The sequence below is a fragment of the Archocentrus centrarchus genome, chromosome 11 (genome assembly GCF_007364275.1).
Source record: "Archocentrus centrarchus isolate MPI-CPG fArcCen1 chromosome 11, fArcCen1, whole genome shotgun sequence".
Lineage (NCBI taxonomy): Eukaryota > Metazoa > Chordata > Actinopteri > Cichliformes > Cichlidae > Archocentrus > Archocentrus centrarchus.
The window spans coordinates 27,506,592-27,533,115 of NC_044356.1; the positions used below are offsets into that span (position 1 = coordinate 27,506,592).

Consider the following 26,524-nt stretch of genomic DNA (forward strand, 5'->3'; position numbering starts at 1 on the left):
ACATCTTGTTTAAAAAAAAAAACAAGATGGCAATGGCAGAAATGCTCAGCTGATGGTTTCATAGCAAGACACAAATCGTTACATCGTTACATAGCTAATCTGTCGAAGAACTATTAGTAAGCAGGCATTTCCAGAAAAGTTGTTAACCCTGGTACCTTCAAGTGGCACTGGAGATGGCAATTTCATGTTGCACTTAATTAATGTTGTGTTATTAATCCCATTTAATGCTGTGCTGAGGCACAGACGGAACAGCGGAGGTGTATTGGCCTTGGTGCATCGCCGTCTCTGGAGAGACAGCCTACACCAACAGGACTGCACAGGTTAACATCATTTACATAATGCACAGAATGAATCCTTATAATTTTAAAAGGATGTGTTGCTTCCTAAAAATATCATCTCATATTATCTTAATCTCCAAATCAGGCTATTTGATATATAGTCTGGTACATGCTGCGAAAAGGATGAATAGCTGTAGAAACACAGCTCACCTCAGTGATGTTCAAATGCTAAATTAGGACCAGGCGAGCCTGGGGAGAAACACAAGGGACAAAACAGCTGTGTGTGTGTGTGTGTGTGTGCCCTTATGAATCATTCTCTCATCTAACCTTTATCCCCCATATCTCAAAAAAATGATTTATTCACCCTTGTATTTTATTTATTGCCACAATTGCTGCACATTTACTGAAGTCTGGGTGATTCATTTCTGACTGTTGCACTAATCATTGGCTATAAGGTTTTAGTGTTTCTGTCTGCACTCTAACCAACCTGCACAGCCATGCTTAAGTATTCCAACAATAGTATTGTTTTTTATATATATATATATATATATATTAGGTGCAGGCAGCAGCATTTAGTAGTGCAATAGTCATGAAAAAGCAGTATATATATATAGTGGCACAGCATAAAAGTAGCCTAGGTAGTGTTTTCCCTTGAAATTCTAACTAAAGTTTGACAGTCGCTCTCCTTTTATCTCAGACAGCGTGCTGTCATTAAGCTTCTCTCATCCTGTTTACATCCATCCTATACATCACCATCATCTTGTGGCTGTGGTTGGCTATTAGCTCTGGAAGTGGAATTAATGTAGCTTGATGGCAGAACCACTGAAATTTGTACGGGGTAGGCATTCTCATGAGTTTGTTCATGTCCCATTGACAATGGCTTATGTTTATCAAGCCAGCAGCAGCTGGTTGTTTGCGCATGCACATTGTGGATAAGCTTCTGGTCTGCTGCTGGCTCTGTTTTCACTGCTCTGAGATCAGTTATCATCTATGCTTTGTCTGGCAGCAGAGCTAACACTAGCAAGTAAATGAGCACTCTTATGTACATCATAACAGATGAGTTTTCTCTTACTAACCACCTTGGCCAACATGTGTGATATAAGAAACTTTTAAAAACTTGTTTAGTACATTAGTAATGAAAGCTTTAATAATGGATAAGGGAACTCCTGCCATGTAAGGTTTAATAAAACAGGCGAGTTGAACAAGTGCAGGATCCACCAGCACTTTGAGAATAGCATCTCTGAGATGCTAATTCAACGCTGATTTTTTTTTATATAAAAAGTTTTAATGTAGTTTTGTAAAGCTGTTTTGTCGAGATATGTCGTCCTCACAGGACAGCCACTACAAACATATGATTTTATGTAATATGACACATTACTGTAGACTGAACAGAATATAAAGTGTTTAAAAGAAGCTCAACCTTAAACATCTGCAGCACTAATATTGATATGACTCTGATGGGGAATATTTTTCTGCAGAATAACTACTTTTATTTTTGATACTTTTCAAGTAATACAGTTTTATATTTTATTGCTAATTTTACTAAAGCAAGGGTTCTAACAAAAATCCTATACCACTAGTCATTGTCAGCTATTAGCAAATAGATAAGAAGAGTAGTTATAAAACTTTACAATTCTACAGCCAAGAAGGAGTGCGGGGAGGTGATAGAGAGAAAATGTACTCAAATATACATTGATTAGTGTGTAATCACATCTTTCAACAAATTCATGCAGTCTCATGGACTTAGAATGAATCCGTTAAAAATACATAGCATCGCTTTGTGGAGATGGACATCCGTGCTCCCCCAGTTGCAATTTATGTATCTGGCTAGAGACAGGTCACATATTTAGTATGCTTTACTTTTAATTAAAAGATCACAAATAGCTCTTTGAAACTATGTATGACCATTTAACAATTTTACATAAATATTTTCATAATCTCTCATTATGTCTTTTCCTCCTCCACCACTGCTCTCTCTCTTTCCTTATCTCCACCTCATCCTCTTCCTCCTTACCTTCTCCTAAATTGAAGTCAGGGACCTAACACACGAAAACGTGCATAAGCGTGCTTATTTATTCCTGATATTGTGGAATTTACATATTGTCAGCAGATTAGGCATGCAACCCTGCCATTCACAGATAGCTGACAATAAGCCAGCTGAACAGCAACAGCTGGTTATAAGCTACCATGTCAGCTAATGTCAAGCTCGAATGTCCTAAAAATCACACTTTCGCTCTGATAAACAGTTTGATTACGTTCTCAAATTGTATGTGAGTTTATTCGCTAAGTGTCCCAATCCAACAATATTAGATCCACTTTAGAGACAGTGTCACTAACACTGGCTAACTGCAGCTAACAGTGGCAAAAACTGCAGTGCTTATAACAGAAAAGTTCAGGATATCCTCAACAACTCAACTTGTCATCGCTGTCATCAGACAGAAGTGAGTGCCACTGAATCATTGACCCATACTAGACTCCTTTCACACAGTTTTACAGTCTCCTCCTGAGTAAATAGACATGGACACCACCTGAAGTAAATAGCTGGCTGACAGCCAGGCATATAAACAGTGACCATAGCTGTTTGTCCTATATTGGCCACCATAGCTAGGATTATGCACTTGAATTGGGAGGGGGAAGAATTCAGCTGACTGCAATCTGCAATTTACCGACATCTATCTGTGAGATTTTGCACACCATAACTTTAAAGATTAAAGAAAGCATTATTGTTATGTTCTATGTTCTTATTGTTTTTTTGGAGTGCGTAGTCTCTGCTTGCCTTTCTCTGAAAGTCACCGCACACTACTGACTATTTATTTTGTAAGAAAATTTTAAATTTTTATTTAATAACTAGCAAAACAAAAGATAATTTAGATTAGATTAGATTAGATTAGATTAAACCCCAACCCCAGAAACTCAGTGGTTTTGTTCCTGTTTTGCTATGGTTTTGGGTGGGCCTGTGTGCTCTATCAGTTGATTTTTGGGCAGTGCTGTAAAATAAAGGTTCAACCTATTTGCTTTTAGACAGCGTGATCTTAATGCAAAATATATATACATTACAGGCATATTATCGGCAGCAGGCATAATTTTATTTTATAACCTACACTGACAATAAATGTGTTTTATTTTAAACAAATAATTGTATGCTTTCATTTTGAAATATTCTCTTGGTGCATGGATTCTAAATTAATACAAGAATATCCAGCTGAGTGACCAAGTCTTTTTGGAAAATGAAAGCACTTCAGAAATATTTCCTCAGGATATACTGTGGACAGTAATATGTGTTCGTAATAATCAGTACTTTGGCAAATCCATGAGCAAGAAAAAAGGAGTCATTGAACCTTTGCAGCCCATATACAGTGTTATCATTTATTATGTTTATGTCTGTAGCTGCTAACCATCTGTGATTTAAATTTCAGTAAAGAAATAATATCTGTATGTGGATAAATGAAACTGAGTACATTTATTTAACTGTGTTTGGATGTTATTAAATATGCAACTGAAACATATTCAGATAATATTTCTATGTATTTAAAAGTAAACATCAAACACTTAACACTCAGCATAAAACAGGCAAAAAAAAAAAACGTGTAAATTGGAAAACTGTATAAAATTGCTGTTTGTGAACATTCCCAACAGACTAAAGTGTAAAATTCATACACACTCAACTTGAAGCCCCTCCAGACAGAGACATTGCCAAATTTCAACACAAAGCACTGAACATAGACCTTAAACACATGGAATAAACTAAACTGAACAGCTGTCCTCTTTATAGCAGAAGCTTTAAAATGCCACTGGTTTAAACACAAACTGTTCCAAGTATCCAAGTTCTTGAGGAAGAAGCGTTCTTTCACTCATTAACACAGAGCTACAACCAAGCTGGAGAAAAGCATTGGCTGCATCTTTAAAAGAAGACATGTCAGTGGGATAATTGTTACATTAAGCACACTTTTTAAGTTTAGAAACAAGAAATCATTTATAATAACCACATGGAAATCAGTACTTGGTGAACACATTTCAGTCTTGTCACTTTTAGGGATACACCAGTAAAACAGCTGGATATCAGCATCAGCCAATAATCAGCCTTGTTGACTGGTATCAGCAAATATCACATCAGTTTTGCTGAATGAGGCTAAATTTGGCTAAATATTTCAGAACAGTGTGATGAAGAGCTGAAGAACTTGTGATATTTAAGATTTATTTGTTTTCCTGATTTAACAAAAACAAACGAACAAAATAAACATTAATAATAGATAGAATAAAATTCTGGCATTGGCTATTGGCCAAATTATTATTTAAAAGATTGGCATTGGCCAGGAATTTAACAGTATACGCCTCCTTAGTCATTTTGCTCATTGATGGTTTCATGTAGAAATATTTAAGCAATTAAAAAGGTAGGCTCCTTCCCCAACAGAGAGGTTGCGTTCCATCTCCCAAACGCCAGCCTCAGTAGCCATGGATCAGTCCACCAGGGCCTTCGACCTTGCCCACTGTCCGACACACACTGCACTCTACCCCTATGGCACCTCCTGCGGGTGGTGGGCCTACAGGAAGGCAAGCCTATGTCTCCTCTTCAGGCTGCAGAAGATGAGACAACGCATAGCCTGGGCTCTGGAACCACTCTAATCCTATCATGAGATTTGTGGCTGTATGTTCTGGACACTCGGGTGAAGAAAGGAGCTGAGCTGTCAACTGATCACCACCTGGTGATCCACCTGATCCAACTGATCACCACCTGGTGATCAGTTGGATCAGGTGGTGGGGAAGGATGCTGGACAGACCTGGCACACCTAAACACTGGGGTTCACTGCGAATGCCTGGCAGAGGTTCCAGTCCACGGGATCTTCAAGTCCCACCTCCGTCAGAACTTCGATAGCACTCCAAGGGAGGCTGGGGACATTGAGTCTGAATGAACCAAGTTCTGCACCTCCATTATTGAGGCTGCCACAGAGCGGCATAGAGCCAGCTGCAAGGTGGTTGGTGCCTTTTGTGGTGGTAATCCCTGAACCAGATGGTGGACACCGGAAGTGAAGGGAGCCATCAAGCTGAAGAAGGAGTCCTATTGGGCTTGGTTAGGCTGTGGGACTTTGAAGGTAGCTGACGGGTCCTGGCAGGCCAAGCAGAATATGACTTGGCCGGTGGCTGAAGCAAAAACTCATGTTTTGGGTGTGGGAGGAGTTTGGTAAGACCATGGAAAAAGATTTTTGGACTATGTTACATAGTATCCAATTTTTTGTGTTTTCCATAAGTAAAAGCATTTCAAACATCAATTTAAGCATGCAAGAATGCAAGGATTTAAATGTATATATTATCAGGGGTAGAGCCCCAACATACAGTTTGCTGACAGTGTAAAAGTGGTCTGAGAAATAAAGCAAGAACAGAAACAACAGTTTGTTTTTTATTGAATTTAAAGCCGATACTGCAAGCAATCATGCTGCCGCAGTATCAGCATTAATGGACTATCCCCATGGAACAAAAACGTGTTGAAAAGAAGTTGGAAAAGATGACTCTGCATGTTGAGATATGGTTCAACTCATGTTTTGGGTGTGGGAGGAGTTTGGTAAGGCCATGGAAAAAGACTTTTGGACAGCCGTGAAGCAATTCTGGCTGGTGTATAGTACAGGTGGGGTGCTGCTGACTTCCACTGAGGATATAGTCAGGCAGTGGAAGGAATACTTCATGGACCTCCTTAATCCCACTGGCACACCTTCTGTAGAGGAAGCAGAATCTGGAGACGAGGGGAACAACTCACCCATTACTGGGGGTGAGGTCAGTGAAGTAGTGGTTTTTAATGGTAATTAGCAACAAATTAATATGAAAATGATTAACTTACAGATGAAACAGGAAAAATCTGACATGAAAGACTCAAATTTGGGTCTCTGGTGTGAGCAGCAAAATGTTTCATTCCACCACCAATGTGTTGGATTGAAGTGGACAATATTCATTTAATGTACACAGAAACAAATCAGTACGGGACCATGTGCAGAAAAAATGTTTTTAGGGACAAAAAAAAAATAAGGGTTAAAAATTTGAGTCCTAGAACATGAAAAAAGGGGGAAAATAATTCAATATATAGAAGGGTAAACCTGTCAGTCTGTAACATGGCTGACACACACACAGAGGAGACAAACAGTTTAACAACTAAGGACAATTTTAGTGTCAAGGCTCACTCAGTGTGGGAGGAAAACCACTCACTGAATTTTTTTTTTTTGAATTCAGCACAATTCTTCTAAATGTGTTTGTCCACACAAACCTTTTTCTTAAATGTTTCTGGACAAAAAAGAACGATTAACAGGTATAATAGATAAACACTGACAGTATTCATATTTTCAGTTTATTTTATTCTGAAATAAGTTTCCTTGCTGGTGCGTGTGTGTGTGTGTGTGTGTGTGTGTGTGTGTGTGTGTGTGTGTGTGTGTGTGTGTGTGTGTGTGTGTGTGTGTGTGTACCACCCCATTGTACCTCACTGTAACTGTCAAGCCTCTACCGATGGCGTCCATTAGTAACTGTGGGTGTTCATTAGTTATTCATCAATAATGCCTAACTCCCTCACTCAACATTCCTTTGTTTTTCAGCCATTCACAAGCAGACAGGAGCTAGGACTATGATCCCCCCCCTCCCTCCTCTTCCCCACAGTAATTTTTTTATACTGCAACATCTGCCTCCCTGGCTAATAAAGCATGAGACAGGAATGGACGAATCAATCAGTCAAGAGACGCACATGCAGCAGCTCATGCCAGCCGCCCTCACAAACACAAAGCACACACTGAGCCAGTGATGCATGAGACAGATGCACAGTACACCTGGCCACAGGCTTACAACAAAATGGAAGTGATACAAGGGGACGGAATAAAAAAAGAGTGTGTGTGTGTGTGTGTGTGTGTGTGGGGTGGGGGGGAGGGGGGTGTCATTGCATCTTTTATCCACAGATACAGAACAGAAAACAGAGACAAGAGGACACTGGAAAAACAAACAACACATTCAAATGAACAATCACATACAGGAAATTGTAGCGTAACGTGTTGCTCCAGGCTAATATGATTGAACTACACAGAAAGTGGATCAATAGGTCTTTCTTTCTAGGGAAGAGCAAGTAACTATAATAATGTGCTCTCCCATCCAGTGATCTGTCACTCAGTCAGCTGTTATGTGTAACTGTAGCCTCTTTCCACCCACTGTTGGAAATAACAGTGACGCTTTGACTGTAACAACGCTGCAAAGATCAGGCGATCGACTTACCAAATGTTTAGGGAACAGCCTGTTGCTCGTATTATGTGATGAGTACAAGGGCATCAAAATAAATGTCCCTGCTATGGATTGCTCTGAAGCTAATCGACAAACATGGCAGTTTTGCAATCAGCCACAATAGTGCAGCTGATACTGTTTTCACCTTGTGAATATATTTGTCTTTGCACATGTCATCCTGGCAACAGGCGGCCCTGGAGACACCCACTGTAGTGGGACCCACCACAAAGGTTGTTTTAAGTACTTTTGCAGGTGTAGACAGATTTTGTTGACCATAAAAGATCCAATCACAAAAGGTTATGAACATGTAGTTAAGCTCAAAATGAAAGTCGTGTTTGAAGCTGTGTACTCCTGGGACAGACCACAGCTGAAAACATGACTTCCTCTCAGAGTACCCCGTGGTGCCTTGAGCCAGTCTGATGTTTTAGGAACTGTGTTTTTTGAGGTGGTCTCTGTGGATCAGACCCAGAGTAGAATCTGGGATTTTTTGAGTAAGGATGCACCGAGCTAATATTTTGATCAGAGCTGGATTGGGTATTGTTACAGTGGGCTGATCTATGGAACCGTTCTATTCAGTTCAATGATGTTTGGTGCTTACTTAGCCACACAGCAGATGGTCACCAATTGCTAGAAGGAGCACTGAGCATGGAGCTTCCTCCACAGGATTGAGGAAGCCAACAGCAAAGCATCAGCAATTTGAAGTTGTTCCATATTCTGTAATATATTATTACATATTCTATCATACCACTGTAGCAACTAGCGACAATCAGATGTCAACTTGACATCTGTCTGCAAGACATTATCCTGCAGAAATCTTGCTGAAGCAGATCGGAGCTATAAAAGTCATAAGATAGACAGAATTCTATTTGTTTGAAAGCAGGCAAATACATAAGAGCAAAGAAAAGTAAATCAGGAAATATTAAAACAGAAAAGTTGAAAAAATTATGAAAACATTGTAAAATGCCACAGCCTGACAACATTATATTCCAAGATTTTTTAACTGTTACATAGTGTCCGATTTTTGTGTTTTCCATAAGTAAAAACATTTCAAACATCAATTTAAGCAAAAGTTCATGTATAAAAAATCACCAGGATGCAAGGAATTATGTGTATACATTATCAGGGGTAGAGCCGCAACATACAGTCTGCTGACAGTGGAAAAGTGGTCTGAGAAATAAAGCAAGAATAGAAACAACAGTTTGTTTTTTATTAAATTAAAGCCGATACTGCAAGCAATCATGCTGCCGCAGCACAGTATCAACATTAATCGACTATCCCCATGGAGCAAAAGCTTGTTGAAAAGAAGTTGGAAAAGATGACTCTACATGTTGAGATATGGTTCAAATGTGATGGATATATGAAAAAAAAAAAAAAAGAAAAAGACATCTTTTTACAGCTAAATAGCTGAAAAGTGAAAGGACACAATTCCACCTCAACACCTCTGAAACCCATAAGTTTGGACTGTAATAAGTAATAAGTAAGGCCTGTAACATTAGTCTGTGTACCTGGAGCTGATGTTGCTGTCTGATCACAACCATTTCACAACCAAACAAAAGGCCCTTCAAATGGCACATTAACAATGAGGCAAACATTTGTAATTAGGAAAAAAAAAAAGTTGTGATGTTGGAATCTGCTGAACTTTAACTAAAGATACACAGATTTGATACTTGGATCAGATATCCATCAGGTATCACTGACAACTGGCTTCTGTATGGGGCTGAGCTATTCAACATTCTGTGTTTACTACTGCAGCGCTGTACCGATCACTAACAGGAGAGGTGGCGCAGCATGGAGGGAGCTAAGATAAAAAGGTTAGCAGTCTGGTGATATTTCACCGCTGCAATGACAGCAGTTTGTATGTCCGCAATAGGTTTTCTACTTATGTGCAAACTGTGGTCAAGCGAGTTGACGTGACTGAGAAATTCAGACTGCAATTCTTTCCCCCGTTTAATATGGTAACATAACATGCTGCTGTCAAACTGATTAATATTATTTCACTTCACCTGTCTCCTGTCATCTTGACTCTGCATGTGTGTGTGAGAGAGAGAAGGTGCACTCACAGGGAGAGCAGGGAAAGGAGATGCTAGCAGCACAGTAAATAACAGCAGTAAGCAGCAAAGACTCCCACACTAAACTGAAATGAGACCAGTACAAAAACATTAGGTGAATAAGGTGGATAGATGGATAAATATGAATTCAGCACATCTATATTCATTTATTTATCCCATTTTTTTTTAACAAAGTAAGGAAAGCAGTGTTTAAATCAAGTGGACTGTTGCCTTACACAGAAGTTCCCAGTCTCTTACACAGCTTAATGGTACCCTAATGGAATTAGAAAAAGTTGGATCATTGCATCCCTAACTTTCACTTTTGTCCTTTTATATAAAAAAAAATCTTTCCACAGGGCTGAAAACCAGATTCAGAGGTAAACTGACAACCTTTTAGAGAGCATGATAACATCCGTGAACATCTGGCTCTTGATGGCTATCATGTATCAGCAGACATGCACCGGTGGCTGCCGTTATCAATTTTCAATGAACTATAACTGACAGTATATACAAACAACTTTTCTTCAATCCACATTTTTATGTTCATTACCAAAAAAATGATTAAACTTTACAATTTCTCCCAAACTGCGGCAAGCTACAGGGTTTTCTCGCACTTAAGCAACTGAAAATAAAGTGCTCTGATACTATGAGTTGCTATGCACCCCCATATTTTACCTTACTAAACAAATGCAGGTGCAACAGATTTATATAACAAAACAAATGTCAGTTACATCATTTTACAGTATGTTTATAACTTCGCCAGATATTAGTTCATTGACCCTGTTCTTGATTCTGAGCTCTGGATAGCCTTAGCCACTTTGCCTTTGTTAGCTTCTTTAAGATGTCCAAGTTCAGCTGGGTGAGGGTGATTGAAGTGTCTTATTAGAGTTGTCATTACAAATGTTTTTGTGATGTCCCCCCACGGTTTACTTTGGGAAACTTTGCGTCTTCAGTCAAGACGAGGGGCTTCCACACTAACAATATGTTAGCATGGGACTGTTAGTTTGAGTGCAAGTATTTGCCTGCGCTACTGTGCACGTGTTGCGCACGCATGGAACAGAACGGCTCATAATCGGACACAGGTGAGACTGACCGGCTGGTCACCAGTCCGGGCCAAGCACGCAGGAAATTAGCCGATTCCAGTCCCCGTCCGGTCGATCGGTGCATCTCTACGCAACAGTTAAAGCAAACCTGAAAAACTGTAAAACTTACATTTTAATCTTAAAAATGTAACAAAGCAGTGAATGTGTACCCCTCAGGTCTGAGACCTGCCGTGTACTAAGGACCTGCTGCTGTTCAGTTAAAGGTTAGCAGCCAAAGGACCACACAGCCAATCTAATTTGCCAATGCCACAACCGAGTCCATCATGGATGTGTGTGTGTGTCTTTCCGTTTTATGTAATACTGCTGTGCTCTGTTATGAACTTAAACAACAAACACTGCATCCAGACTCATCATAGCACATAAATCCACACACACAAACACATGGTGCGGTACTTTGATGCATTTGGTATGAGTGTTTAAAACACAGAAGGCCACAAGCACTTACACACAGACAGACACACACAAACATTTGAAGCTGGTCTTATTGATTGTCCTGGTGTCATCCAGAGGACCGAATTATGTAGATAAAACTGAACCACCAGCTCAGCCTGCTTTGTTCACCCATCTCTCCCTCACTCTGCACTCTTACAGGTCAACAACAAATGACTCATAGATACAGTTTTCTCTTGCAAACACACAAACACTGACTCCTTATATAAAACACTTGTTACATTTAGCGCAACCATCCACTCAGGGGGCAGTCAGAGCCTCCGTGTATCCTCCAAAAACAACAATTTAAGCAACCACTTTTTGCATGTTTATATCAAGCCATTAACAGAACACAGTCAGAGACCAGTTTCAGTCTTGAAACACAGAGGGAGCTTTATTTTGTTCAGCCACTTATTGCTCCTAAAGCATGAAGGGCATCCTAGCTCTGACTTCCCCAATGCTGCATTTTCAGGTAAAGGCAGAAGAAAACAGCTTATTCTTTTAAAATGACTCACCAAATGTAACAAACACCAGGGTGATAATGAGTGCTGTCCTCACCAGAGTGCCTCTTATGTTTTGAACAGGGAAACATGAATCCAAGTTCAATTGCCTCTACAGCCCCAAGTGTCCTTGAGCAAAACACTTAAAACGCTATTTGCTCAACAAAGGCAGTCCAGTCCGCCTAAAACCCCGACTTTGATTCATTTGCAGTGCTAAATAAGATTATCACACTGACACTAACAGGGCTGAGAGTTAAGTTCATCATTCCTGGGTACCAGCCAAGCAAAAATAGTATCCATATGACTTCTTGTTTTAATCACGTATTGCTTTTCTTAGTTAACAATTAAAGGCAAATTTGACACACTCTCACCACCCCCTGCACACATTAATCTGACCATGAAAACACACTATTTACAAATATGACGAATTAATGTCCTTCACTTACCCAGTAATGTGTGGAAGAAGATTACGCTCCTTTTAGCCAGAAAACAAAAGCCTCTCTTTTGCTTTCTAGCTATTCTCACGGCGGTGTTTTTGCTCCAAAACAATTGTTCCCTAATGTAAAATAACCTTCGCGTTAACTCACCTCTCTCTCTGGAAGCAGATGAATGAACCGCTGCGTCTCCCTTGCCAACACATTTGCATAAAGCCCGCCTCCCCGGCGCGGAGATTGGCTAGGTCTCTGTTTAAAGGTGGAGCCTTTCTCATCCGATTCGACGGAGCGGCTCGTCAATAAAACCCGCGGCTCACAACGAGTGCGCGCTCCCGTGCCCTCGCGTCCTGCCTCTGAAGCAGAGAGAGAGAGAGCGCGCGTGTAGTGAAAAGCTGTGAAGAAAAACAGCTCCAGTCACAACAAAAAGTACACATGACACTGTGTGTTTTTCTGGTACTTCTCGCTCAACTTCACCTTGTAAAGTGAGTCATTTAGCCTCTGCTTTCCTGCTTTCCTGTAGTGGATATTTACTTGTCAGAACAGGCAGGAAAACTGGGTTCAAGCCCACATGGAGTCAGCCACCAGACAGTAACACTATATAACTCCTTCGACAGGTACCCTGACAGACATCAATCACAGTCACCTTAGAAATTATTTCACTGTTAAAGAAGTGTAAAGCCTTATAAATATTTTTCATGACAGTCATGTGACTGATGACTGACAGCTGTGGCTGATGTGCTGCTCTCCCTGGGCTTTGGACTCACTCTGTATCACACTTTCCCCTTCAAAGAATAAACTGTGATCTTTTTCTTGCAGTTACTGTGTTTAAGAGACTTATAATAGAGTTAAGTTTAATTGTACTTGATTATAACACCTGATTATAACACCTGTCCGGAAAGACATCAGATTAGATAGCTGGCTCCCTTGCTCAATAAACACTATCCTGATGAATTTATCAGTTCAATCGCTAGTTACAGATCATATTATTTAAGTATGAATTTTCTTTTGTAAAGTATGATCATTATTACAGCCAGAACAGAAGATTGTCAAGGGTATGCTCATTGACTGAAAGTCACAGGTCACATTGAGTGTGCCATGTCCTCACATTCAGGCTCTTCACACTTTTTATACTAAGAAGTACCCAAATTGAGACACGTCATTTATTCTTGGCTAAAGTAGCAGCCTGTATATGCAAAGCACAAAAAGCAACACACTGCATCGCCTATTTAGAACATCCTACTTCCAAATGGAATATTTCAGCCATCTTTTTATGCAGTCTATACACCAGACAAGTCATGGGTGAGGGTCTCTAAGCTTATTTTTATGTTTCCAACCCTGTCGCTGAGCGCTAATGCTACTATTGACAGATAGACACCCTCTCTATTTTTAAGATTAGTCTTAAATCTTGTGATCTTTTTGATAAGGCTTATAGTTAGGGCTGATCAGGTGACCCTGAAACCTCCCTCAGTTATGTTGCAGTAGGCCTAGGCTGCTGGGGGGAATCCCATGATGTACTGAGGATTTCTTTTTTATTCACCTCTTTTACACCGCTCTGCATTTAATCATTAGTTATTATTAATCTCTGCTCTTCCGCAGTGTGTCTTTTGTCCTGTCTCTCTCCGCTCACCCGCAACCAGTTGCGATAGATGACTGCTCCTCCCTGAGCCTGGTTCTGCTGCAGGTTTCTTCCTGTTAAAAAGGAGTTTTTTTCTTCCCACTGTTGCAAGTGCTTGTTCATAGGGGGTCGTTTTGATTGTTGGGTTTTCTCTGTAATTATTGTTGGGTTTTTAGATTAAAATATAAACCACCTTGAGGTGACTGTTGTGAGTTGGTGCTATATAAATAAAACTGACAACAAAACTGAAAAGAGACTCACACCCCCTGAGACTAATTATTGGCACATATCTGATTTCTAAAGAAAAACAGTGGCTGCAGAGAATTATTTTATACATTTTGTCATATGGCAGAGCTTCAAATCATGTCCTAAATAGTTACATAATAGTCAGTGCAGGTATTGATTTCTATCATTCCAAACACACTAATGCACTCTTGTTGTTACTAACAGAATCCAGACTGTAGCATCCATTTTTATTTTGTCTGAGCCTACATGTTGTAAAGCAGATTTTATTAGAAATCAACTTCTGTGAGCTAAAATTGAACAGAACTCAGATTAGCAGGTAACCCTTTTACTGTTTTCTTGATGCATGAAAATGTATTTGATATTGTAAGAGAAAAACTGAGTTCTGACAGATAAAATGTCACAGTGTGATTAGCCAAGGTCAGCCAGGGCCTCTCATTTAGGAATGATATAACCTTCAGCGCAAGGCGAATGTCCATATCTCTGCAGGAGCACTGCAACACACACTTACTATTTTCTGTGGCGTGAGTGTATGTGTCCTTCAGTACAAGGTAAGCTAGTTAAGCTGGCAGTGCTGGTTGAATTTGGTCACAAACACTTACTAACTACTAACTGAGCAGTAGTAAAAACTGAAGAAATGTGATGCAAACCAGTAACAGAGAACGTTCCACCTTCTAAGGGGGTCACTGAGCGGTCTTTAGGACTGTGTGACTGAGGCTTTAGCAGATGATTTCACAATGACTACCATTATAAAATTATCTTAGGGGTTTCTTATTAACCTCCAGCAACCACTTGTCAGCCAGTCAAGGAATATGCATTTTTCCCTCACAAATGGTTACCAGATGGTCCCCAAGTGGTCTCCAGGCCTCTGTGACAACGGGGCCTTTTTCACTCAACCTTATAGTCACACATCCAAAATGCCGGTCAAGTTAACAGTCATGTGGTTAACCATGTGACTGCAAAACGTCACCCTTTGGTTTTGGGAGTGTATTTTCAAGCTTTAACGTCAGCATTTTGGCTGTTGTGATGGTCTTTTCATGTTTTTTAATTAGTTTGTTTTGTATTGTTTGAGCCAAAAGTGACTATATTTGGGCAATAGGGTGGCGTGCTAAGTTATCAAGCAGTGTAGGATAGCTTGGTTAGCAAGTGTCATCTATAAAGTGTATTGGTCTATGCACACACATAGCCTTGCTCTTAAAGGCACTACCACCAAAAACACAGATGAGGAGTCCAAATCAGTGACTACAGCCAATTCTCCAACCTTAGCCCTTATTACCATTATCCAAGTACATTAGTAATTAAAAAAATAAATAAATAACCCACCATATAGTGCTTACAAAGGGGGAAACTATCCAGGACAAGGCCATCATTTTGTACCAAGCAGTCTGTTGACAGCATAGATAGTATAAAACATGGTTTTATACTCTAAAACATGGCTTTATAACTTCCAGGTTGTAAAAATAAAGCCGAATGCACAAGTGCCATAAACCTGCATTCTGTCTGAAGGCCACCAGATGGTGATACCTGTGGTTTCAAAAATACTTCCAGTCCTGTAGAAGTCAACTGGAAAACAGCTTTCTGACTTGACCTCTGTAATCACTTTCCTGCCAGCTCATTGGCTAAAAACTTGTCAGTCACTAGTCATTAATCAGTGAGTGTGCGGTTTCACTGCCAGACCGCCCTTCCTCATCACGTTTTTTTTTCTTGCAATCAAACCAAAGAAACGCTCATCCTAAGGCATCAAAACGGGATTTCATAAACCAAAGGGTGACATCACAGTAGCTACGTCCATCCTTCACACTGACTCTGCAGTAACACTCCTGCATAGTACTAAGGCTAACCTCAAAATAGGAAGTGTAAGTATGGAAGCGCACAATTTGAGGCACAGCAAAACACTAGCTTCCACGAAACACCAATTGGTCAGCACATGAGCTTTTATCTACTTCATTGTGTTAAGAGACCAGGTTTCATAATCAAGTACCATTAAATTTAACTCGTTGGCACTTGACTGTAGTGTTATATTTACTGTGCCAACAAGAGAGTGAAATTCACCAAGAAGTCATATGTTTCCAAAAATGTACCCCAGCAATGATCTCACCATTATATCTCAAGCCCTTCAATCATTTTTTACTAACTATTTTAACAAAAATCACGTCCTTATTTTTCCAATTTGTCTTTCTGCTGTCCTCTTTCTTCTCCTCCCTGTAATTCAAATATGTATTATTGAAACCACATTAATTGATATGAAATGAATCTCTCGCCCTCTAATTGAAATATGCTTAATTGAAAACGGCATGAATATAGTATGAACCTCCCTCCCTCCTTCTCACCTCCATGAATATTCATGAGTGAATATGTCCATCAGCAACAGAGAGTTGCCATGGGAGACAACCCATCTAGCCTGTCCTCATCCTCTCATCCCTCTCTTCTCCCTTTCATCTCGCCTGTCCTCTGTCACCACTGATCTCCTCACTTTGGCATCGTTCAGGGTTTTCTCAGTTCCTTCTTTTTCCCATTTGTTCTATTGACACTTCAGAAATAAGATCATTTTTAATTTAAAAGGTAGTTTTTTTTCCCTACAACAAGTGAAGAACTTCCTGATATTTTTCCAGTGTGAAAGATACATTAAGTGTAAATAACAACAGGTTGCAGCAAGAGCAGATATAATCTAAATCACATGGTTGATCAGTAAGTTGGCAGCATGACAGTGAAATTCATACCTCCATTCATGCCTGAATGTCCATCTGAGGTTGTGTGTACATGTGTGCGTGTGACGCTTAAGCTCGTGCAGAAATGTCCTGTAAACTGTCAAATTGACCTTTCCACTCTCCACAAAGGACACACACACACACCCCCACACACACCCCCACGCACCTCGTTCCGCCAGCTATTCCCTCCCTTCTCCTCTTTCTTCCATCCTCCTTTTCCCTCCTGTTGTCCTCTGTCCCTCATGACTATTTTGTCATTCAATCAATAATTGTTTTGAGAACTGGAGGCTTTGGAGCCAGTTCAGGGTCAAAGAGGCATGGGAGCCTATCCCAGCTGTCACAGGGCAGGGTACATCCTGGACAGGTCACCAGTCTGTTGCAGGGCTAGCGCATAGAGACAGACTCACACCTGGAGTCCATTTAGAATAACACATTAACCTCATGACTGTGTTTCTACTGTGAGAAGAGGTCAGATATGGGGAAACAAGCAAACTCCACACATAAAAGGTCACATTTTGGATTAAAACCCAGGACCTTCTTGCTGTGACGCTGCTAACCACCACACCACTGTGCTGCCCTGCAGCCCTTAAACTTTACATTCTTTCTAATTTATTAAAACTTGCACAGTGCTCATCACATGAACCACTCATACAAACAGTGAGTGACTGAAGTCTCTGGTCACTGGAAACCAGAAGCATATCCAGCTATCTTTGTAAAAATCACTTTGAGTTTTAGTCAATCAGACTGATTCAGTTTTCCACCAGCCTTTAGTTTTTCAGGGTTAAGGCTTTGGATTCAAGAGACAGGCACCCGCTCTACTTTTACAATTAGGCTCAAAACATTACTTTCTGATCACGCATAGGGCTGGATCAGATGGCCCTGAACCCTCCCTTACTAATGCTGCAATAGGCCTAGGCTGCTGGGGGCTTCTCGTGATGGACTGAGCACCCCTTCTTCGCTCACCTTTTTTCACTCTCTGTGTGTTTAAACAGCACTCTGCATTTAATCATTAGTTATTAATTAACTCTGGCTTTCTCCCTTAGGATGAGGCAGTTGGCTGCCCCTGCCTGAGCCCAGTTCTGCTGCAGGTTTCTTCTTGTTAAAAGGGAGTTTTTCCTTCCCACTGTCACCAAGTGCTTGTTCGGAAAGGGTCATGTGATTGCTGGGGTTCCTTTCTAATATTGTAGGGTCTTTGCCTTGCAATAGAAAGTTCCCTCAGGTGACTGCTGTGATGAATTTGTGCTACATAAATAAAATTGAATTGAAAATTGGCGGTCTTGATTGAAAAGCTGTTCCAAAATGAAAGCTGAACTGACATCACGGACGTTAGCATGAGACTGGTTTGATGTACTTCTGTGGAAAAGATGTGTTGCTGTTCACAACCAAGTACTAACCATATTAGTTGTTGTTTAAAAAAATTCAATTCAATTCAATTTTATTTATATAGCGCCAAATCACAACAAACTGTCGCCTAAAGGTGCTTTGTATTGTGGGTAAAGACCCTACAATAATACAGAGAAAACCCAACAGTCAAAACGACCCCCTATGAGCAAGCACTTGGCAACAGTGGGAAGGAAAAACTCCCTTTTAACAGGAAGAAACCTCCAGCAGAACCAGGCTCAGGGAGGGGCAGTCATCTGCTGTGATCAGTTGGGCTGAGGGGAGAGAAAAAAAGACATGCTGTGGAAGAGAGCCAGAGATTAATATCAATTAATGATTAAATGCAGAGTGGAGTATAAACAAAGTAAATAAGGTGAATGAGAAACAGTGCATTATGTGAACCCCCCCAGCAGACTAGGCCTATAGCAGCATAACTAAGGGATGGTTCAGGGTCACCTGATCCAGCCCTAACTATAAGCTTTATCATAAAGGAAATTTGGAAGCTGGTTCCACAGAAGAGGCGCCTGAAAGCTGAAGGCTCTGCCTCCCATTCTACTCTTAAGTATCCTAGGAACCACAAGTAAGCCAGCAGTCTGAGAGCGAAGTGCTCTGTTGGGGTGATATGGTACTATGAGGTCTTTGAGATAAGATGGTGCCTGATTATTCAAGACCTTGTAGGTGAGGAGAAGAATTTTAAATTGTATTCTAGATTTAACAGGGAGCCAATGAAGAGAAGCCAATATGGGAGAAATATGCTCTCTCTTTCTAGTCCCTGTCAGTACTCTAGCTGCAGCATTTTGGATCAGCTGAAGGCTTTTCAGGGAGCTTTTAGGACAGCCTGATAATAATGAATTAAAATAATCCAGCCTAGAAGTAATAACTGCATGAATTAGCTTTTCAGCATCACTCTGAGAAAGGATGTTTCTAATTTTAGAAATATTGCGCAAATGCAAAAAAGCGGTCCTACATATTTGTTTAATATGTGCATTGAAGGACATATCCTGGTCAAAAATGACTCCAAGATTTCTCACAGTGTTACTGGAGGCCAAAGTAATGCCATCCAGAGTAAGTATCTGGTTAGACACCATGTTTCTAAGATTTGTGGGGCCGAGAACAAGAATTTCAGTTTTATCTGAATTTAGAAGCAGGAAATTAGAGGTCATCCAGGCCTTAATATCTTTAAGACATTCCTGCAGTTTAACTAATTGATGTGTGTCATCTGGCTTCATTGATAGGTAAAGCTGAGTATCATCTGCATAACAATGAAAATTGATGCAGTGCTTTCTAATAATACTGCCTAAGGGAAGCATGTATAATGTAAATAAAATTGGTCCTAGCACAGAACCCTGTGGAACTCCATAATTAACCTTAGTGTGTGAAGAAGACTCCCCATTTACATGAACAAATTGGAGTCTATGAGATAAATATGATTCAAACCACTGCAGTGCAGTACCTTTAATACCTATAGCAAGCTCTAATCTCTGTAATAAAATGTTATGGTCAACAGTATCAAAAGCTGCACTGAAGTCCAACAGGACAAGAACAGAGATGAGTCCACTGTCAGAGGCTCTAAGAAGATCATTGGTAACCTTCACTAATGCTGTTTCTGTACTGTGATGAATTCTGAAACCTGACTGAAACTCTTCAGATAAACCGTTCCTCTGCAAATGATCAGTTAGCTGTTGTACAACTACTCTTTCAAGAATCTTTGAGAGAAAAGGAAGGTTGGAGATTGGCCTATAATTAGCTAAGACAGCTGGGTCAGTGATGGCTTTTTAAGCAGAGGTTTAATTACAGCCACCTTGAAGGTCTGTGGTACATAGCCAACTAATAAAGACTGATTGATCATTTTTAAGATTGAAGCATCAATAATTGGAAAGACTTCTTTGAACAGTCTAGTAGGAATGGGATCTAATAAACATGTTGCTGGTTTGGAGGAAGTAACTATTGAAGTTAACTCTGAAAGATCAACTGGAGCAAAAGAGTCTAAACAAATACCAGCAGTGCTGAAAGCAGCCCAACATGAAGAATAATCTTTGAGATGGTTATGAATAATTTTTTCTCTAATGTCTAAAATTTTATTTGTAAAGAAATCCATGAAGTCACTACTAGTTAAAGTGAAAGGAATACTCGGCTCTACAGAGCTCTGACTCTTTGTCAGCCTGGCTACAGTGCTGAAAAGAAACCTGGGGTTGTTCTTATTTTCTTCAATTAATGATGAGTAGTAAGATGTCCTAGCTTTACGGAGGGCTTTTTTATAGAGCAACAAACTCTTTTTCCAGGCTAAATGAGCATCTTCTAATTTAGTGAGACGGCATTCCCTCTCCAGCTTTCGGGTTATCTGCTTTAAGCTGTGCATTTGTGAATTATACCACGGAGTCAGGCACTTCTGATTTGAAGCTTTCCTTTTCAGAGGAGCCACAGTATCCAAAGTTATACGCAGTGAGGATGTAAAACTATTGACGAGATAATCAACTTCACTGGGAGCAGAGTTTAGGTAGCTGCTCTGCACTGTGTTGGCACATGGCACTGAAGAGCATAACAATGAAGGAATTAGATCCTTAAACTTAGTTACAGCACTTTCAGAAAGACTTCTACTGTAATAAAACTTATTCCCCACTGCTGTGTAATCCATTAAAGTAAATGTAAATGTTACTAAGAAATGATCAGACAGGAGGGGGCTTTCGGGGAATACTGTTAAGTCTTCAGTTTCTATGCCATATGTTAGGACAAGATCCAGAGTATGATTAAAGTGGTGGGTGGGCTCCTTTACATTTTGAGAGAAGCCAATTGAATCTAACAATAGATTAAATGCAGTGTTGAGGCTGTCATTCTCAGCATCTACATGGATGTTAAAATCACCCACTATAATTATTTTATCTGAACTGAGCACTAAATCAGATAAAAAGTCTGAGAAATCAGACAGAAACTCTGAGTAGGGCCCAGGTGGACGATAGATAATAACAAATAAAACAGGTTTTTGATTTTCCCAATTAGGATGGACAAGACTAAGAGTCAGGCTTTCAAAAGAATGAAAACTTTGTCTGGGTCTTTGATTAATTAATAAGCTGGAATTGAAGATTGCAGCTAATCCTCCTCCTCGACCTGTGCTTCGAGCATTCTGACAGTTACTGTGACTCGGGGGTGTTGATTCATTTAAACTAACATATTCATCCTGCTGTAACCAGGTTTCTGTAAGGCAGAATAAATCAATACATTGATCAATTATTAAATCATTTACTAATAGGGACTTGGAAGAGACAGACCTAATGTTTAACAATCCACATTTAATTGTTTTATTCTTTGGTGCAGTTGATGAAGCTGTATTATTTATTGTTTTTGAATTTTTATGCTTAAATAGCTTTTTGCTGATTTTAGCTTTGGTTTTTCAGACAGCCAGCGATTCAAGGAGAACATGCGGCTAAACATGTCGCTCCTGGTCTGATTGGGGAGGGGCCCAGAGAAAACTACAGAGTCCGACATCGTTTTTGCAAAGTTACACACCGAGTCAATGTTAATTTTAGTGACCTCCGATTGGCGTAACCGGGTGTCATTACTGCCGACGTGAATAACGATCTTACCAAATCTACGATTAGCCTTAGCCAGCAGTTTCAAATTTCCATGAATGTCGCCTGCTCTGGCCCCTGGAAGACATTTGACTATGGTCGCCGGTGTCTCTAGCTTCACGTTTCTCAAAACAGAGTCGCCAATAACCAGAGTTTGTTCCTCGGCGGGTGTGTCGCCGAGTGGAGAAAAACGGTTAGAGACGTGAACAGGTTGGTGGTGTAGCCGGGGCTTCTGCTTAGGACTACACTTCCTCCTCACCGTCACCCAGCTGGCCTGTTTTCCCTGCTGCTCGGGATCTGCTGGGGGGGAGCTAACGGCGGCTAAGCTACCATGGTCCGCACCCGCTACAGGGGCCTGGCTAGATGCAGGATTTTCCAGGGTGCGGAGCCGAGTCTCCAGTTCAGAAAGCCTGGCCTCCAGAGCTACAAACAGACTACATTTATTACAAGTACCGTTACTGCTAAAGGAGGCCGAGGAGTAACTAAACATGTGACACCCAGAGCAGGAAAGTGCAGGAGAAACAGGAGAAGAAGCCATGCTGGTAGTGAGTCGGCTAAGGGCTAAGCTACTAGCTGAGCTAAGCTAGCGAATTTCTAAAAACAAATAAAGTGAGTAATGTGAATACAGGTGATTCAGCAAAGAGTATGCTATTTAAAGTAGGTGAAGATTACACTAAAATATGTTATTATCCAGATAAATCGAGTTATACAGATATAACAGCTAACAGACAGCAAAGCACTGTGCTCCGAAACAGGAACAGGAAGTGATACAATACCGCAGTGAGAGCCAACACCAAGTGACAGCCAACAGACAAATGCATTTAATTCCTTCTGTACAATAATCTGATCTATATTTCTCACTTTGTAAGAGATGGTCTGGCCCGACCTCTGCTTGGAAACGTTTGTGGCATTGTACCACAACTACAGTAGTTTTGACCAGGAGGGTGACGTCATGTTTTAGCCATGTTTGCTGGGATGCATGTCAGCACGTTCATGAATCTAATTCCATTGTCTGGGTTTGGGTTGAATGCCAATCAAAGTTAGCTCTGTCGGTTCTGAGGGGTGCCTGAAGCTATTTAATTTCTAAAAGGAGGAGCAAATTGTGTACTCAAGCAGCTAACAGTAGCCATAAGAGCTAGCTAGATTTCTTTAAAGTAACCCTAACATATGGATGTGTCCCACTGATGGACTACAAATAGATGAAGTGGGCCTCATGGCCCAGTGTGTTTTCCAAGTACCAAAAATCCCACTCCTTCAAATGGACACTCCAAAAGCAAGCCACTTCCAACAGGATAAACTTCAATGTTAAAATGCTTCATGGCTAATGTCCCCCTTCCCCACTTCCATCTTTTATACACAGTCTATGATAGAGATCAGTGCTCAAACAGATCTGTGTGCTCAGATTGACTCCAACATCATATGAACGTTAACAGCTTTTGATGTGTGTATGATGTTATATAATAAATGCACTGGAGCTTTTCCTCACTGTGTCTCAAAGTCCTGAGAGAATAACAGCTAATTTCAATGTCAGCTTGCGCTGTCACCGGGGACAGGCCCTGTAGAGGCTGTTTCTACACACTTTCACTTGACTGATGCATTTACAGCTTTTTACCATATGAAGAGATTGCATCTCAATGAGCACAGTCGCATTTCAGTCTCAAATGCTTCCTGAATGTAGGAGTTCTCATATCACAGAACACTCTGATCATGTCAAATTGTGTTTTTGATAGTAAGTGGGATCCAAGTGAAGTCTAGACTTAACCAGTGAGGTAGCATATCAGAAAGATTCATATATTGTAGGTCTTTTTCGAAGGCATTTTCACTTTGGTTCTTTGTATTTGATCGATATTTTTTTACTCATCTTCTCTGTTCTTCTGTTCTGCCTTCCCTTCCTTCCTTCTTCTTTTTAATCCCCTTCTCACAAACTCTCAAGGGTGACAATGAGGGTGTGTGAGAGGGAGATGATGAGTGTCTGGGAGACATAGCAGCTAATTACCAGCACTGATGATTAAACACAGCCTTGAACACTCTGCGTGTGTGTGTGTGTGTGTGTGTGTGTGTGTGTGTGTGTGTGTGTGTGTGTGTGTGTGTGTGTGTGTGTGTGTGTGTGTGTGTGTGTGTGTGTGTGTGTTTCAGTTTTTATGGACTGATGGGGCAAAGTCATCCGACTTCACACAGTGTTCAACAACTTTTACTGTCACTTTTTCATGATTCAAACCTACTGCTGTGTCTGGAACAGGCTCCACTGAGTGCTAAAAGAAGACTGATCAGATTTTGCTTGTTGCTCTTCTTTAGATGACCCGCCTTTGCCTTTTCACCTTGTTCTCCTCTCTCCTTTTTAATTTCCCTTCTCCTCTCCCATCTGTGGCGATGTAAAGAGATTACTGAAAATGTCTTGAGATGGCCTCTCCATCGCAGGTCAGCTTCTGCCATTTTATTTGGCTATTTAAATAGAAACGGGCTGCCTCTGGCAAAAATAAGTACAGACCAATAAAAACACAACATGCGTGCAGGAATGCCCAACATCTACAGAAAGATGGGGTCGTGTAAATAACAGGTGTTTATTCAGAAGGATATAATTATTATTGTTATAATTATTACTAGTAGTAGTAATACTGAGTCGCCATTTTTTATTTCATTTTTACTTCTCATTTTTTAAATGAGCTGACTGAAAGGAAAACCAGAGTTAGATAATCAGCTTGCTGATGAGACGAATCATTCCATAGTGGAAGTATTTTCATTCAGTGAAATCTGAAAGTCTGACACACATAATCAGGACTGCTTTTCAACTTATCTCCACAACTTATCATGCAGGGAAAGGCAAACATTACTGTAATTTTGTACCAACTTTGTACCAGTGTAGTATGGCATGAAAATTGTCTCTTTTATAAGGATCATGTGAAAGATGTATTTATTTAAGGATGGTATTTAAGAATCCACATTTTTGGATTAAAATAGGGCTCTTCAGCATTAATGTGAGTCTGCTTTTGAAAGGGCAATTCTATTTCGGGAACACGTAAGTCATTCTACTTCACAGTATTGCCTGCTATGTGGAAGTCATGAACTGCCATAAAGAGCTATCATCAGATGTGCTCAGCACTGTGCCACTGTGTGCTGTGCAGCGACATGTACATTTTGTATACATGCAGTGCAGTTCCATGAAGTCCTCTGCTGTGGTCTACTTCAAATTCAAAAATTCAAATCAGTTTGAACGCTATACTTTCAGATTCAGATTTATTCAGGTATATTTCATCCAATAGATTTTACTATTTTAATAACAGGCTGGAGTGCAGGTACAATAAACATGTGAAGTTTGAATTGAGAGAAAGGAGACAAGGATAGCAGGTATCTGTCTTCAGGAAATAAACCCAGCACCCTACTGTGCCAAGGAAATGTCTATAGTTCAGAGAGATTGTAGAAAGTAGAGAATTTCCTGTGCCAGAAACTTGGGCATTTCATCCAATGAGTTTCTCACAGGAGATGTGAAGCCCACCCTGAATTTATGAGGGCTTTATGCTCTATAGCTGCTTCTGCACAGACTTACTTCTCATTGCTGGAAACATGGAAAAGTAATCCAACTTTTGTTAAAACAAATCCAGTGTTTCTCAGCTGAAAGCTGACTCTGAAGTCGCACTTTCGTCTGAAGATTTTGCACAGTTGTCTTGCATGAAAGTTGTATGTGGGACTCTTACTATTCAGTTAAAATCATGTCAAGATAAACTGACCTTCATGTGTGCAATGATTCTTCTCTTGAAGAAGCGATTACAGCTCTGCAGGGTTGAGTCTGTTCTCAAAAGGCACATAAATTCAAGACTTTGTCTGGGAGTAATGGGTATAAACTTGTTGCAGGAAATTCACTTAGTCTTTCATGGGAAACTGCAGAGGAAATGTTACTAGAAATGGATGCAAATGGGAATGAAAGTTACGTTTCCCCTTTAAACTCCAAGCAACTGCCTCCCATTGAAGGACAGTTGTGTGTGTGTGTGTGTGTGTGTGTGTGTGTGTGTGTGTGTGTGTGTGTGTGTGTGTGTGTGTGTGTGTGTGTGTGCGTGCGTATGTTTATAATACCTTGTAGGGACAATTTTCCTGACATATACTACGTTGTGGGGACCAATTGCTCCTTGTGGGGACTGGAACCTTGTCCCCATAAGGGGAAACCCTGTTTTTGGGTCAGGGGTCAGAGTTAGGGCTAAGGTATGAATTGAGTTTAGGTTAGGGTTAGGGTTAGGTATGTGATGGTTAGGGTTAGGAAAAGGGTAAAGGTAAGGTTTAGGCTGTAGAAATGAATGGAAGTCAATGGAAATTCCCCACAAAGATAGCAAAACACACTTGTGTGTGTGTGTGTGTGTGTGTGTGTGTGTGTGTGTGTGTGTGTGTGTGTGTGTGTGTGTGTGTGTGTGTGTGTGTGTGTGTGTGTGTGTGTGTGTGTGTGTCTTAAATCCCATATTCAGTTGTTTCACTGAAACTTTCTTTTGCCTTTTTTTTCCAGCTAATGGCTCTCACCTCTCAAGACCGCTCCCTGTTGTTAATGACTCTGTCTTTAAGCCGACCAATGGATGTACCACCTTGGGCACTCAATCGTTAATCATGAGGGGACAAAAAGGGAGCAGACAGAGAGAGATGAATTGAGGGGAGAACATGTGGGGGTAGAGGGGCCGATTACCTCGGATTGGACAATGACTCCACACCAGTGACTTAACATAGAAAGAGGATTAAGGCATGCTCAGAGGAAAAAAGAGAAAGAGGGCAAGAAGGTAGTTTGACAGCTCCTTAATTAGCTGTAGTATTGAGCAGAGGATGAAGATGAAGAGGAGAACGGTGCATGTAGCGCAGTCACCGATCAGACACGACATTAAAACTACCTGCCTATTGTGTAGGTACAGTAGGTTTTCATTATGCCACCTGCACAGCTCTGATGAGACCTCTGACAGTGTTGTTCGCTTACAGAAGCTTCAGAATACTGTGTGAAAATCTGGGG

General features: G+C 40.5%; 1 protein-coding gene across 2 annotated transcripts in view; it reads right to left on the reverse strand.

The window, feature by feature from the left end:
- LOC115787835 (hippocalcin-like protein 4) overlaps positions 1–12,222 on the reverse strand; it is a 30,586-nt gene extending 18,364 nt beyond the window's left edge. The window contains exon 1 of one of the 2 annotated variants that reach the window (XM_030740575.1): positions 12,188–12,222. The gene's annotated coding sequence lies outside the window, so the exon portion shown is untranslated. Of the gene's footprint in view, positions 1–12,046 lie in introns of both variants that reach the window. The other variant, XM_030740574.1, reaches the window with a different exon arrangement.
- Between the last annotated feature and the right edge of the window lie 14,302 nt (positions 12,223–26,524).